Source organism: Haemaphysalis longicornis, unplaced genomic scaffold, assembly GCF_048455015.1.
Source record: "Haemaphysalis longicornis isolate Haplotype H1 unplaced genomic scaffold, Haemaphysalis longicornis Haplotype H1 scaffold_5, whole genome shotgun sequence".
Classification (NCBI taxonomy): Eukaryota; Metazoa; Arthropoda; class Arachnida; order Ixodida; family Ixodidae; genus Haemaphysalis; species Haemaphysalis longicornis.
Window position 1 is genome coordinate 46,608,230 of NW_027526385.1, and position 14,496 is coordinate 46,622,725.

Genomic DNA, 14,496 nt, shown 5'->3' on the forward strand with positions numbered 1-14,496 from the left:
AACAGAGAGGAAGAAATACGGACAGGAACATACATAATGACCATATTTAACAAAATATGGTTGAATAAACGTTCCACATTATGACCACGTGTATAGGCACATTTTACGAACATTCTTGTGGGCTGATACATGAACCCCATCGTATTTTAGGATTTTTTACAGCAAGGAAGGAACAGACGTGGGGGACTGGCATAGAATTAATAGTCCGCGAACAAAACCCCGCTCCTGGCACGTACCCACTTACGGGGGAATAGCCTAGAATAGTCTGCAAACAAACAAAAGCCCACTTTTGAAACATACCTAGTGATGCAAAGAACACTTGTGGGGGATTGGCCTAGAGCTAATGAAGGTTTCACGTGACATGTTAGGAATGCCATCCTTCCCTAGCATGATCCCCAAGAGCAACGTGCACGGACATTCCATTTCAATACTGGTAATGCTATGGGAAAGCTAGGTATAGTTAGGACTCCTAAACAGCAGCATGCCTATGAAGGGTGACAAAGAGGATCGAGAAGGCAATGTGATAGACAAAATACTGTGAAAAAAAAAATTTGGCTGACGATTACGGCACTCCCTAATGCAAAAATTGTGCGCAGGACGAACTGCAGTCTTCTAGTCTTCTGTGTGACAGTGCATGCCTGCTGCGTCTCAAAAAATGATCACCGCATCAGTGAACACACGGAGGTGCACAATATACTCTGACACTGTCTCGTAGCGCGTCGCCGCGGGAGACAATGCCTCACGTCTTTCGCCGCACTTTCATCCTCCGCTTTCCTGCTCGAGAGAGGTCTTCGGAGGCCTCTTCAGTTTCTTGGTTATCTCGTAGCACATCGCCGCCGGTGAGAATGCCTCAAGCCGTATCAGCATAGTGCCCTCCCCCTCACACTTTTGCCACACTTTCTTCCTCCGCCTTCCTGCTCGAGAGAGGTCTTTGGAGGCCTCTTCGTTTTCTCAGTTATCTTGCAACGCGCCACCACCAGAGAGAATGCCTCACGCCCTCTCGGGATACCGCCCTCCCCCTCACACTTTTGCCATACTTTCATCCTCCGCTTTCCTGCTCGAGAGAGGTCTTCGGAGGCCTCTTCGTTTTCTTGGTTATCTCGTAGCACATCGCCGCCAGTGAGAATGCCTCACGCCCTCTTGGGATTCCGCCCTCCCCCTCACACTTTTGCCATACTTTCCTCCTCCCCTTTCCTGCTCATTCTATCCCATTCGTCTTCTGCGTCCCCTTCATTTGCTCAGTTACAAGGGACGACGGCGCCACAGAACCACAGGAGCGGGCGCTTAAAGGAGCCATGAAGAGAAAATACAACTTCGTTTGATTTGAAAGAACTAGGATTCAGTATCTCACTCAGCTCCATTACAGCCACAAAAGATGTTTTTTTAACGAAAAAAAAAGCAAGAAGTATTTAAAAACTTTCAAATTTTGTGCCACAGTGACGTGTTATGAGCAAGAATGACGTCATACGGGCCAACAATAAAACATAATTTTCAGTGCGTTAACTGGACGTTAGCATTCAAGTGTTGCGGTCAAATGGAACTAGAGGCCCCATTACAGACGTCCAGTCATGTGTCGTCGCGACAGGTCAGTTAGGCGGCCGCCAATCGCACAAACAAGGTTCCGTGACGTCATAGAAAAATTGCGGGAAATTGGCTAGGGGGTTGCGACAGCTTCACACGTTTTCTTTAATATCTCCGTTATTTGTTCGAAGATAGCGATGATATTGGTATCATTGTTATCGGGACTAAGCAGTTTTTCTAATAAGTCCAACTTGTATTTTGTCTTCATGGCTCCTTTAATAACATGCCCCCACATCTGCACATGCATTATCTGGAATCGTTACCAGACACCTGATGTAGCTACTGCAGCAGACAACAGCGCAATCAACCCATGTCAAGCGGTGGATCCGCAAATTTACAAACTACGAAAGTTTGTCATTCTATTGCTAGACCGCACTGCATGTAGTACTATGCTGCACGTGCTGCCGTGTTTACCGTCATAAAGCTTTCGACTGTATGTACACTGCGCAGAAAGTGGCCTAAAACGTATCACCTTTCACAAAATTTAGGCAGAATTTTATCGCATGCTGTGTCGACGGCGACTAAACGGTACAGCCCAACGACGCCAAAATAGTGATCGCCCCAAAAAAGTGAGTTTCCGAAGTGGAACTTCCTTTTCACCGTCCCGTGTCTTTCGCTGCGCTAAATCTTTTTTCTGTAATATGAACCAACTCGCCCAGCAACACTTATTACCAGTATAACTTTATGAGCCCTGTTCCAAAAAGTGACCCAAAATGCCGAACTTTTCAGCTACGCAAAATGCGTGGAAAAATAATAGATTAGGCAGTCACCAAATGTAAAAATAAAAAAGAAAACTCCGGAAGAGTGGGGTCTGAATAGGGTTGCCACCTGACCGGCTTTGGACCGGCCCGACCGGTTTTTTAGGCGCGGGCTGGTTGCCGGTCTGTACCTAAAACCGGCCGACATTGGCCAGTTTTTAGGGGCGAAGCTCCTTAAGTCATGGGTCTGTCCATCCCTTGTGTCTCACGGTACGTGCCCGCCGCATGCTTTCGGAGATGTCGCAAAGTGGGCCGCGTTGCACGTGCAAGAACCGGCTGCAACCGGCAGCGCAAACTCGGCACCGGGAGCGCGAGCTTGTCTGTGTTCGCCAACGGAGGCGCGAGCGCACGTGCACTGCGAGTGGGAGATCACGCAAGAGATCACGCCACGAACGCAGGCAGTCGTTCTCGGAGATCGAACGAGACGCAAGGACCTTTGCTCGTTTCCTCTCGTCTTGTTCGGGCACAAGTTCGCCCTAAATAAAAGTTCTTGCTTTACCGTTGTGTCCCATCCTACGTGACAAATTGTGGTGGAGGTGCGGGGTAGTCCTCGATGGCGCGGAGTCTTTCACCAGGTCTGGGCCTGGGAGCATTGACTCCGAAAATAAAAGTTGATTTGTACAATGTACGCACACAGTCTTACGTCTTTCTTAATGATGTAATGGGCGAACTTTCACGGGAGAGTTACGGTTACCGATGATCTCCCCCTCTCGAGCTTCGCCCCACTTATCATCATTAATTCCGTGTATATGGCGTGATTTTTTTTGGCCATCGTGTCGCGGGTATTTCATTTTTGGGGTTTTGTAAGCGCCAATACAGCAACTACGACGCTAAGTATGTGTCGACAAGCTGTGCAAAGACACGCGAGCCGAGAAAATATGTGGCCAAGTGTGATTCACGCGATGGAAGGGGACGAAAGGGAGGAGCAAAGCAACGAAATGCCGCCGGGGCGGCCAGCAAGCGCGGTAGTGTTTCAGTGCTGCACATTCAGAGTAATAACCAAAATTTTAATCACTTTCAGTACAAACGTTATGTGGATTCCTCTATAGAAAAACGCTACGATAAATGGCACTGCATGTAAAAAAAATGTGGCGTCTCTTTTTTAACACAAACTCAACCTTCTATATAGCACCCCCCACCCCCACTCCGCCCCCCGTCCCCTAAGGCCGTTTTTTTCTTCGGGGAAAGGTGGTAACCCTAGGTCTGAACCCTGAGCCTCTGCACACAAGTCGTGGGGGGGGGGGGGCGTTAGCTTCACGCGGATATTCCTCTGTAACCGACGCTGTGGTCGTGCGCGTAGCTACTGTCCACAGGATACTCGATGTCATACGTATATTATTATTCAGTGTTTAACAGTAGACTTGGCGAGTCACCGGCTGGAACCGGTGTAGCCGTTTGGGCAAAAATCAAGACAGACTGGTCTCACCGTGAGTTGTGAAGTGGACGGCTAGAAGGTTTGCGCCTCTGAACTGCTCGGAATACATTGTACCAGCCAGGGCCTTAGCCAGGACTTTTTTTCGGGGGGGTTGTGGGTTATTGGAAGGGAGAAGATTCACCGAAAGCAGCACAAGTTTGGCTCACACTTTGCCTGGAAGAAATTTCGGAGAGGTTCGAACCCCTAAACCCTGCCTCTGGTAAGAGAGAGTTTAGCATAGAGGTTACAGTACGCTAATGCAACGGAAGCGGGTGCCGGGACCCGATTGGACAGGTGCGCATTCATTCCACTGAGGGGCGACCTCCTCACCCTCCCCGTGCGCATGCGCAGTCGGGTCACATTAACCCGCCAGCCGCCGTAGCGTTAGCAAACGCTACCCGCTATGCTAAAACTTTCTATTGAGTTTTAGCACAGCGGGTAGCATCCACTAACACTAGGGCATGCAGTTACCGCGACTCGACTGGGCCCTTGCAGATTCGTTCTGGTAGGGTGGATTAGTTCTGCGGGCCGGCTCTCACTATGCCCGCACATTTGTTCCGCTGAGGGGCGGCCTCCTTGCCCTCCCCGAGCGCATCGAATCCACAAGTGCTCAGTCGAGTCCCGGTGCCCGCATGTCGTAGTGTTAGCGGCCGCTACCCGCTATGCTAAAATTAGTTTTAGCATAGCGGCTACAGTCCACTAACGCTACGGCGGCGGGTTACCTGGACAATAGAGAGTTTTAGCACAGCGTTCTCCGTCCGCTAACGCTACGGCGGCGGATAGCGGGGCGCGACTGGGGAGAGCAAATTCGTCACGGTGGGGTGGATTAGTTCCGCGCGGCCTGCCTTCGCCATGCCCGCTCTTTCCCTCCGTTGAGGGGCAACCTCCTCGCACTCCCCGCGCGCGCATGCGCAGTCCGGTCCCGCTACCCGCTAACCTTAGCGTAGCGTACGGGAGCCGCTATGCTAAAACTCTCTAATAGGGAGTTTTAGTATAGCGTTTTAGCTGTAGCGTTAACGTTTTGCGGGCCGCAATCGCGAACGGATAGCGCCTCGTTATGCTACGGTTAGCGTGCCCGCTAGCGCTATGGGCGCGCTAAGGTGCTTTCCGCTATACTTAGCAAAGCGGCTAGCGGAGGCTCACGCTATGGCGGCGGGATAGCGGGGCCCTACGGCGCATGCGCGCGCGGGGAGGGCGAGGAGGTTGCCCCTCAGTGGAGAGAAGGCGCAAGCATGGCGAAGGCCGGCCGGCGGAACTAATCCCCCCACCGGAACGAATTTTCACCTTCTCAGTCGGGCCCCGCTACCCGCCGCCGTAGCGTTAGCGGACGGTACCTGGTATGTTAGCATAGCGGCTAGCGGAGGCTCACGCTATGGCGGCGGGATAGCGGGACCCTACGGCGCATGCGCGCGCGGGGAGGGTGAGGAGGAATGCGCGGGCATCGCGAAGGCTGGCTCGCGGAACTAATCCCCCTACCAGAACGAATTTGCGCCTATGCGCGCGGAGAGGTCGATCAGGTCGCCCTTCACTGCAACGAATGCGAGGGCTCCGCGAGGCGGGCGACCATCCCCGCGAAACGAATGTGTACCTGCCTAGTCGGGCCGCGTGAAATAAATTGCCCGGACGCTCAGACGCGAAAGAGAGAAAAGGAGGAGTGCGAGTGGGAAAGGCGAAGGGCGCTTGGCTTTTCCGCCGTTGTGCACACTCCCTGCTCTCTGGGACCTGCCGGAGCCGCCGGAGCTGTGCCCTCTGCGCTAGCCTGTGCTCATGTTACGTGAAGTGTTTCAATCGGCATGTTGTATTTCGCTTTCTGCGACGGCCGCGCTGTGAATTGAACGCCTAATCATTCATATTCTAACGAAGTTACGAGTGCTTCAACCGTGCCTGTGTTGGATTTCGCGTTCTCAACAGGTGTTTCCCGCCGCTTATGCACTTACGTGAAGCGGCAAGTGTTTGGATCAAGCCGGTCGTGGTTTGGGTCACGACAGCCGGTCGTGGTTTGGATACACAGTGTGCGCTACCGCATCCGCTCCTCATGCTCTTACGTGAAGTGCTTCAACCGTGCCTCTGTGCGTGATTACGCGTTCTCAGGCGTTGCCCGCTGCTGTAGATTTCGAAGTGCCTCAACCGTTCGCCAATCGCCGTGTATATGAACCGGTTGTTTCTCGAGCGTGTATCTAGATCTACACCATTCACCCTGTGGTGATCGACCGCCGCTGTAAAAGTTATAAAGTCAACCTTTAATTGTCAGGTGTTGCCCGCCGCTGTGGATTTCGAAGTGCCTCCTCAGCCGTTCGCAAATCGCCGCGTGGTTGGAACGGCTGTTTGTCAAACGTGGATCTACACTGTTTACCCTACATGGAATCAGCTTAACCTTTGGCCCGAAAATTGCATTTTGTGCCCTGATTATTTCTGCGATAGTGCAGACCACGGGTGCAGACAACCGTGTTGCTTCAGATATATTTTTTTCTAGCGTTCCGTGCTGATGAGACGGCAATTGGAACTCCCTAAAGTTTCGTCAGGCGGAATGATATCTGGCCAGAGTCCTTCAGTGATTTACTATTGCTCACATGCGTTGCCTCCATCAGGCAGGATGACCTTTAATTGTGTTATTCAGTAAAGCTTGGGTGTTGGGCTAGTTGGTATGAAGACATGAGGAAAAGCAGAGCGCTGAAGTTTAAAAGACGACCACAGAATAAAGGAGCAAACGAATCACACCAAGCTTTTCGTTTGTCCCTTTATTCTGTGGTCGTCTTGTAAACTTCAGCGCTCTACGTTTCCTCATGTCTTCATTGTGGCCTTTGGTGTGTGCTTCCGTTGCTAAATGTGTTGTCCGGTGCTTAATCAAATTTCGCCCCCCATTTTCTTTGGCTACAGCCACGGTAGCCATTGTTTTCACCTGTCGTGCAGTTCACATGGTGAGAGCAGAATTGCTTAAAAATGCTCACTTCTGGAAGCATATTTGGGAAACTGGTCATTATAATGCAATAGTCATCACATCAAAGGCTATGTGACAAACTTGCTAACACCCACGCTTTGCAATCGGTCTGCTGTACGCTGAATTTGCGCACGAGACACTCTTTTAAGAGTGAAGTGTACATGCATGTGTTGCTGCAGGCCAGCTAACAGTGCTGAACTGGCTGTAAAAGTTGGTCTGCCAGAAAAACCACAATTTTTCAAAGCCTTTTCTTTTATTCATCGAACTGGCTTTTTCTCTTTCGCTTTTTGGAAACATATCAGGGCACATCACAAAGCGCCCAGAGCAAGCCAAGCCCGACTATTCAGTTGTTACCGCCTTCTTAAAAACTTTTCTGATTGCCCTTCACTTTTCAAAGTTACGTTCTGTCATTCTGTTACATTCTACCTAATGCTACCTTGGTGTGGCGGCATACAGCAAAATAGGCCACCCAGCCCCATCTCTTTGCTGGCAGGGCATTATGACATCGGCAAAGCTTCCCTAGGAACGCCCGCAGTGGCACCACCTAGGAAAAGCTGCTACGTGAACATGCCTGCGCCATTGATCAAAGCATTTCACAGCCGTCTTGTTTCCTGCTGATTGTGCTCATAATCCCCTGCTGTCACTAGCTGCTTTATCTGTATGCGCTAAGTCACTAGCTAGGTACAGTACTACAGTCTCTAGTGCACCCACATGCATGCATTTTTGTGGCTGTGCTTGTAGGCAAGGCAAAACATTCTGATGAAATCGACACTGCAACAAAGTGTGGGATGAGGCATCATATTTTATGTTTGCTAGATGAGGTTTTTGTCTTTTAAGAAGCACAAGACCAGGAAAAGTTCTTGCCCACATTCATATCCCTGCATCAGTGTTTGCTTCAGAAGAACGCTTCGACTAGTTCCACCAGTCATGTCTTGACATCCGCAATTAGTAATGTCACAAGTTGTCGTGCAGAACAAAATATGGGGCAGCCGTGCCTGTTTTCACGCCACTTTGGGAATTTTCATGCACTAATAAAGTACTGCTGCTGCAAGTGGCATATTATTTGTATTCACAACACTGTAATTACTGATGCTGGCCAACTTGCTTTTGCACTTTAGTGTCTCTTTAGGCGTCTGTATTGTACCGTAAATCCATTAGGTCCCTCCTGGGCAGATGTGCTGAACTATGCTCCTGTGCTATGTCGCTTTTGCATCCCAATATATTTACTTCCTCTTTCTCTCTTTTTAAGCATAGCAGCAACCTTTGAGGTGCAAAAAGTGTTGAAACATGAAAAAGTTCAGTGTAGTTCTTCGTGCTTGAAATGAGTGAGCTACATTCTGCGCATATTACACCTTGTGGCATTTCTGCTGCCCACAGGCCTGAAAGAAGGACACGACAAGTGCTTGACTTGCAACAAAGTTTATTTGTTTGCACCACAAAGATATGCAAGTACAAAACATCAAAAGCAAGAATCACAAGCAGGAGCCTGCGTCCTAGCCTTAAAAAGGTGGCATTATGCGAACCATAAAAACACAACTTCAGTCATATGCATACTCCTATCACTCAGTACATTCACATTAACAACATCAGCAATTGTAGCAGCACCCACACAAACAAAGCACAGCAACATCTCTCACTAAGTGCATTGGCAAAAAAATTCACCTACACAGTCTGTACAGATGATTAACAAGCAAAGCTGTGACATACAGTTGCTGTTTTATGTGTGATGCGTGGCCTACCCATTGAGCTGTGCTTCACAGAGTAGCTTGCTGCATGTGCGCTCTGCTGCGAGAGACGCCTTAATGTTCCCTTTGATGTGGCATTCCCAAGTAGCACTGTCGGTAGGTGTGAGAGTGTAGCTGCGTCATCTATAAACCTATAAGCCAATCTCTGTCTTTGTCGAGAGTTCGACGGAATGCCATCTGGTCAGGTAAAGGCATTTGTATAAATGTTGCAACAAAATTGACGTTTCGGGATCCGTATGGATCCCTTGTTCATAATGGATTGATGGCTTAGCAGCAGGCTCCTAAGTAGCGTTGAGCACATGACGTAATGTACGGGAGTACACATGGTTTAGAGTGCCAGATGATCTGTTGATTGTGTTGCTTGTCTGAATTATTAGCGATTCAAGATTGAGCCTCGTTGCGAAATTCTTTCCCGGCGACCACTACATAATTCAGTCACAAATCTCCCATCAAAGAGCGAGCAGCCAAAAAATTGGCACTGCGTGCATAACAAATTGGAAGAACTTCCGAGAAACCACCCCCGCTGATCGGATAGCAGTCTCGAGGAATGGACTACCAAGCTCATTCAAGAGGCAAGAAAACACGCCAAGGAACTTTCCCTTACGCAGGATAACCCAGCCATCGATGCCCATCTCCTCCACCTCTGGGACGCCCGTAGAGGGCTAATCAGGCGGTGGAAAAAGAACAAGACGAACCGCAAGCTGAAGATCCGCATTGCGGAAATTACGGCAGAAGCTGAAGTGTACGCCCGTGAGCTGAGCCAGCACAACTGGACGCAGTTCTGCAACAAGCTGCAAGGAACGCTGGGAACCCGCCGCACATGGTACCTGCTCCGTTCCCTTATGGGCCCCGGTGAATATAAGGCGGTCGCAGCAGACCAGCTTCGCCGATTAATCCACAATTACCCGGGCACAGAAGAAGACTTGTTGGACGAACTTATTAAGCAAGCCTTGGCGCCCCCACCTCACGTCCAACCCACCCAGGCACCTGACTACACAGGCGATTCGAATCCCAAAATGGACGAGCCGTTCTCCATTGCTGAAATCGAGGCGGCAGCGTACAACCTCACCCGAAACACCACTCCGGGTCGAGACAAAATCCCTAACAAATTATTGCGAAACCTCGACCATGCCGTCCTAGAAAATCTTCTAGTCTACATCAATGAGTGCTGGCTGGCGGGTTCCTTGCCCCCACAGTGGAAACACGCAGACGTCACTTTCATCCCCAAGCCTGGCAAACCCTTGAACTCCAAGAATCTGAGGCCTATTTCTCTGACCTCATGTGTCGGCAAATTGTTTGAACACCTGGTTTACAACCGGCTCTCGCCCCACGTTGAAGACAACGGCTACTTCCCTGACACGATGTACGGCTTCTGCCCACATCTGTCAACCCAAGACATACTACTTCAGCCCCGCCAGCGTTTGGGCTGACGTCAGCGCAGTCCACTATAAAAAGAAATAGGCGGCGTCGGGTTTCGATCCCACGACTCTGGCCGCAACGGGAGGTACGTGGCGCTGTTCCCACTGCGCTACAAACCCAGACGGGAGCATGTGCTACGAACGCGCCTTATGTCCTTCACTCATTCAAACTACGTCGAGAAGCTACTGATACAACGAAGGCACGCGAAGCTGAACGTCAACGGAAACGACGAACTGAAAACTAATGGGAACTTCAGTCGACCCCATGGCTGCTTCGCATACTACTCAGGATTCCCCTACGGGAAGATGGTGTAATTTTTTAAAGATGCTTTGTATTCGGATACATACCAAGGAAAGCTTTGTATTCGGATACATACCAAGTATACGCTTCCTTTTCTTGGTCTCTTTGCGTCGCCCGGAGGCAGTGGCGTACGCACGATTTCGTGTCCAGGCGAAAACGGAAAGGTAAAACATGCAATGATTAAAAAGTAGGCAACAACAACGCAGCAACAAAACAATTATGTAAAAAGCCAAAACCAAAAATTATTCCAATAAAAATATTGCGATGATGTCGCGCACTACGTAAGTGACCGATTGTTTTGTTGCCGTTTTCCCCAATGAAATCGCGAAACAGTTCATCGTCATTGTGAGAGTACTCATGGCAGCTACATAGGGCGCGACAGTAGCACTGAAATAATTATTGGTAGCCATTATTTCATGATAATTAAAGTTAGTGGCCTTGCACGCCCGCTGCATACGACAGCGTCCGGAGGCCGCAACAAAATAATGCATTCACTGAGTTTGTTCGCTTAGGGAAAACTGATTTTTCGAGTTTTTTTCGAGACTCGTGAGCAGCCCATCTCGCGGCGAAGGCACGATGCTACATGCGAGCGCTGCAAGCATCTCTACACCGACTCTCAAGCTGCATGCCGACAACTTCTCTGCAACCGAATGCACAGAAATTCAGCTCATGTACTGAACAAGGTCCTCGCTTCAAGTCAAAAGTGCTACAAGGTAATCTGGGTACCTGGGCACGAAGGCATGCCAGGAAATGAGAGAGCACACGCATTCGCCCGAGCGTTAAAACCACCGGGCGCCTGAGCATGTACTTCCACATTCAAGTGAATGTAGGGCGCAACCAGGACCTCAAGAACCAGTTGACACCAGGGATCTGCTACGGATAGCCCGTCAAAACAGACAAAAGTACCCAACACCACACAAAACACTCACTCGTCGGGAATCCGTTGTACTAAGGCAAATTCAGACAAACACGCTACCTACTGTACACCTAACACACCGATTCCGACGATTACCTGGTACCCCCAAGTGTCCTAACTGAGGGGACTACCCTAGCATCTATCACACTCTCTGGACATGTACACAGAACCCCAACCTTCCCCCCATACCCAATCCTACCCCCACTTCATGGGAAAGAAGGCTGGCCGGCTCTAGCGCGGAAGTGCAAAGAACACTCATTGAACGCGCAGAGAAGGCCCTGTCGGCTATCCCGGGAGCTCCGGACTAGGGGTTGGTTGGTTCCTTAAGACATTCATTAAGACAACTCCTGAACTTTATACACGAAACCAACTTGTTCGTGTTTCTGTAAGCGCCTACATATATTATGCCGCAGGGCAAACTTTCGAATAAAAAAAAAAGAAATGTTACAACAGTTAGCAATTTAAATCGATCCAGAAGTGAAGGCAACCGTGCCTCAAGGTACAATACAGAGTTAGCTACATACTTTGGCAACCCTAAACATAAACGCAAAGCAAGCCAATCTCTCAATAAGAAATAGGGGATGGAGTTTGTACTTCGCGCAGCCAGAAAATAACACGCAACCAAATTAACACGCAACCAATAACGCGCAACGATAAATCATTAGCAGGGCGTCTCTACGCATACCGAATTTATGATTGCATAGCCTACGCAGCACTCCCGCAATCTTTTTCACCTTTGGCAGCAATGTGCGAAATATGAGGACGCCATGTGAGGTGGTCGTCATAAATTATACCCAAATATTTAATTTCCGTGACCTGAGGGATGGATTGCAACCGGTATGTTAGACGTAATGATATAGGGTTATTGCTGGGAAATACTATAACGGCCCATTTACTGACATTTAGCGAGAGGTGTAACAGGCTAAGCCAATTATCCAGGACAACCACACAGTCCTGCAGTCGCTGATACAACGCTTGGATGTTCCTATCAGCCGAGAAAAAAGCAATATCATCGGCACACATATAGGTATATCCATGCGAAAATAAAGTAAGTTTCTTCTTCTTCTGTTTCGCCGCATCCTCAAGGCATAATATAATCGATCAAGGTAAAAATTTATTGCACTTACAAGCAATCAATTTTGTTCGTCTTGAACAGATCCCCCCCTACGACCAAACTTGTCGTGGCCGATCTGGCGGCAGGCGGCTATCGCGGATCGCTCGCCGAAATTTAACATTTATATCGCGTCTCCTATGCAGTATATGCATTAATTGTCTTTTTAATACTAGTACTCTACCTCGTGAAGACGTGACATTTCCCAGCAAGAAACGTGACGACCCGCCGGCCGCCGGCCGACTAAACGCTGGGCCGACTGTCGGAGGGTCGGTCGGTGAGCTGTGCAGCAGCACATTCAAGCCAAGCCATCTTGTTTTCACGTCATACGAAACTTCATAGTATATCGGCAAGGAAGATGCAGAGAAGAGTACAGAATTTTCGAATTGGACTTAAGGGGACCTTGCAACACTCTTCATGCAGTGCAAGTAAACTTGCGCGACGTTTAGATTAGACTTCCAGGAACTCCCGAGCCAAATATTACACGTGCACGTGAAGCGGTAAGCGCGCAAATCACCGTGAAAGACGCGTAAAAACCAAATTCTCCTCGTTATGCACCCCTGGCATGGCCTCTGAGACGTCAATCGGGCCATGGCTGTCCTGGCTGTCCTATTGGCTTCGCTGGTCAACTTCGCGGCTAAATTCTGGAATTTCCTGTTACGATCAGCCGTCGTCGGCGCTGTGTATGAACCTCTTCTATGTTTGAACCTGTCCGCATGCTTTTGGTGTTTCTTTTGTTTTGAGTGCGCGCGGAGTTTGAGTGACGAACTAAATATTCCACTTTCAACGAGGCCACTCGGCAACAAACGTTTATTGCTCCAAAAACGCCCTACCAGCCTAAGCGCTTGCTTGCGAGCAGGCCACCATGGCTGCTTTTTTGTGGCACAAGAGCGGAAAAATTCCCCGCATTTCCCCGAGGGGAAGAATGTGAAAGTGCGAATGCACGAGTTGAATTTGCGCGGTTCGGTAATGTTCGCGAAAGAGAGATCACACACACACACACAACTACAAAGAAAGAAAGATGCATTTATTCACAGACACCTATTTGTGTTGTCGTTGTACTTGATTGCTAGAGCGGATCTCAGCTTTGAAATTTCGTGTCAGTACTCCTTTAAGCAGGTGCATTAGCCCTTCTCACGCCCTATTCTTGGCCAATCCCCCACGTGGGTATGTGCCATGTCAGCGGCCAGGCAGCGCGCGCCCATCTCCCTCCGTTGCCAAGGAAGACGAGGAGATTCCTGGCCAATCCCCCACGTGGGTATGTGCCAGGTCAGCGGCCAGGCTGCGCGCGCCCATCTCCACGTGCGCGGACAACGCCGGTGGACGCAGGTTCAGGGTCGCTTAAGAAGTGCATTCGCACTTAATAGAGCCGTCCACGTTCCGGGGAAAAGGACGAAACTCCCCGGCACATGGCATATCGAAGGCCGCCGAACAGAACGCCACGCGCCGCCCCCCTCTCCAGGGAGAGCGCGTTGTCCGCGGTTGAGTTGAGAGGGCACATATACGCGCGAATTTTCATCGCGCGTAGTTTAGGTGATAGGGAACGGATTTTCATAATTCTTGCGGGAGGAGATTGCTGGGACAATAGACTTTACCCCAAAATACATTCCGAGTAGTCGATGGTAAGTGTTGCAGGGTCCTTTTGAAGGAGCCATGAAGAGAAAATGCAAGTTGGTTTTATTCGAAAGATTTCGTGTTTTAGTGTCCTCAGCGCTTGTCCGGATACAAACGATGCTTTATTCACTGAGAAATTAAACAATTTAGGTTAAAATTTTGATTTTCCCGCTAAATCGTTTGTCTTCGGGGTCTGCAATGACATCACAGGAACCGACCGCTCTGCAGCCAAGAATCCCTTCATTCACGCATCCGCCGTACAGGGTAGAGACACGTATACGCTGGCGCCGCCATTTTGGGTTGCTCGCTCGCCGCCGAAGCAAGTCACTGTGTCAAAAACGCGCTAAAATTATCGCCGCAACGCGGTTTACTGAAGACGTTTGAATCATATTGTCTGTTTCGCGTTGCTGGGTCTCGTGGGAAACGAAAAGAATAACGCGTTGAGCCCGTTGGCCCAATTGCGGCGGCACGGGACCGTTCAAAGGTTGTCTCCACCCTGCACAGTGGTGTTGGTTTGTTCCCGCGTTTCTTTACGTTACCCGAACCTAGATGGCGCCACCATACCGTGGCAAGCGTTTGGTTTGTTTTTGCCCGAATTTAAACTTGGCTTGTTTTTGTTCTGGGAGAAAATATTCGTTCCCTGAAACAGTGCTCGCTCGACAAATGGGGTCACGTAAGACACCGTTGCTTGCGTCAATCG

General features: G+C 49.6%; 1 protein-coding gene across 1 annotated transcript in view; it reads left to right on the plus strand.

Annotated features, from left to right (window-relative positions):
- The window catches only part of LOC144138186 (tRNA (guanine-N(7)-)-methyltransferase non-catalytic subunit WDR4-like), a 74,382-nt gene that overhangs the window by 58,302 nt on the left and 1,584 nt on the right, over positions 1-14,496 (plus strand). The gene's annotated exons all lie outside the window — the stretch shown is intronic.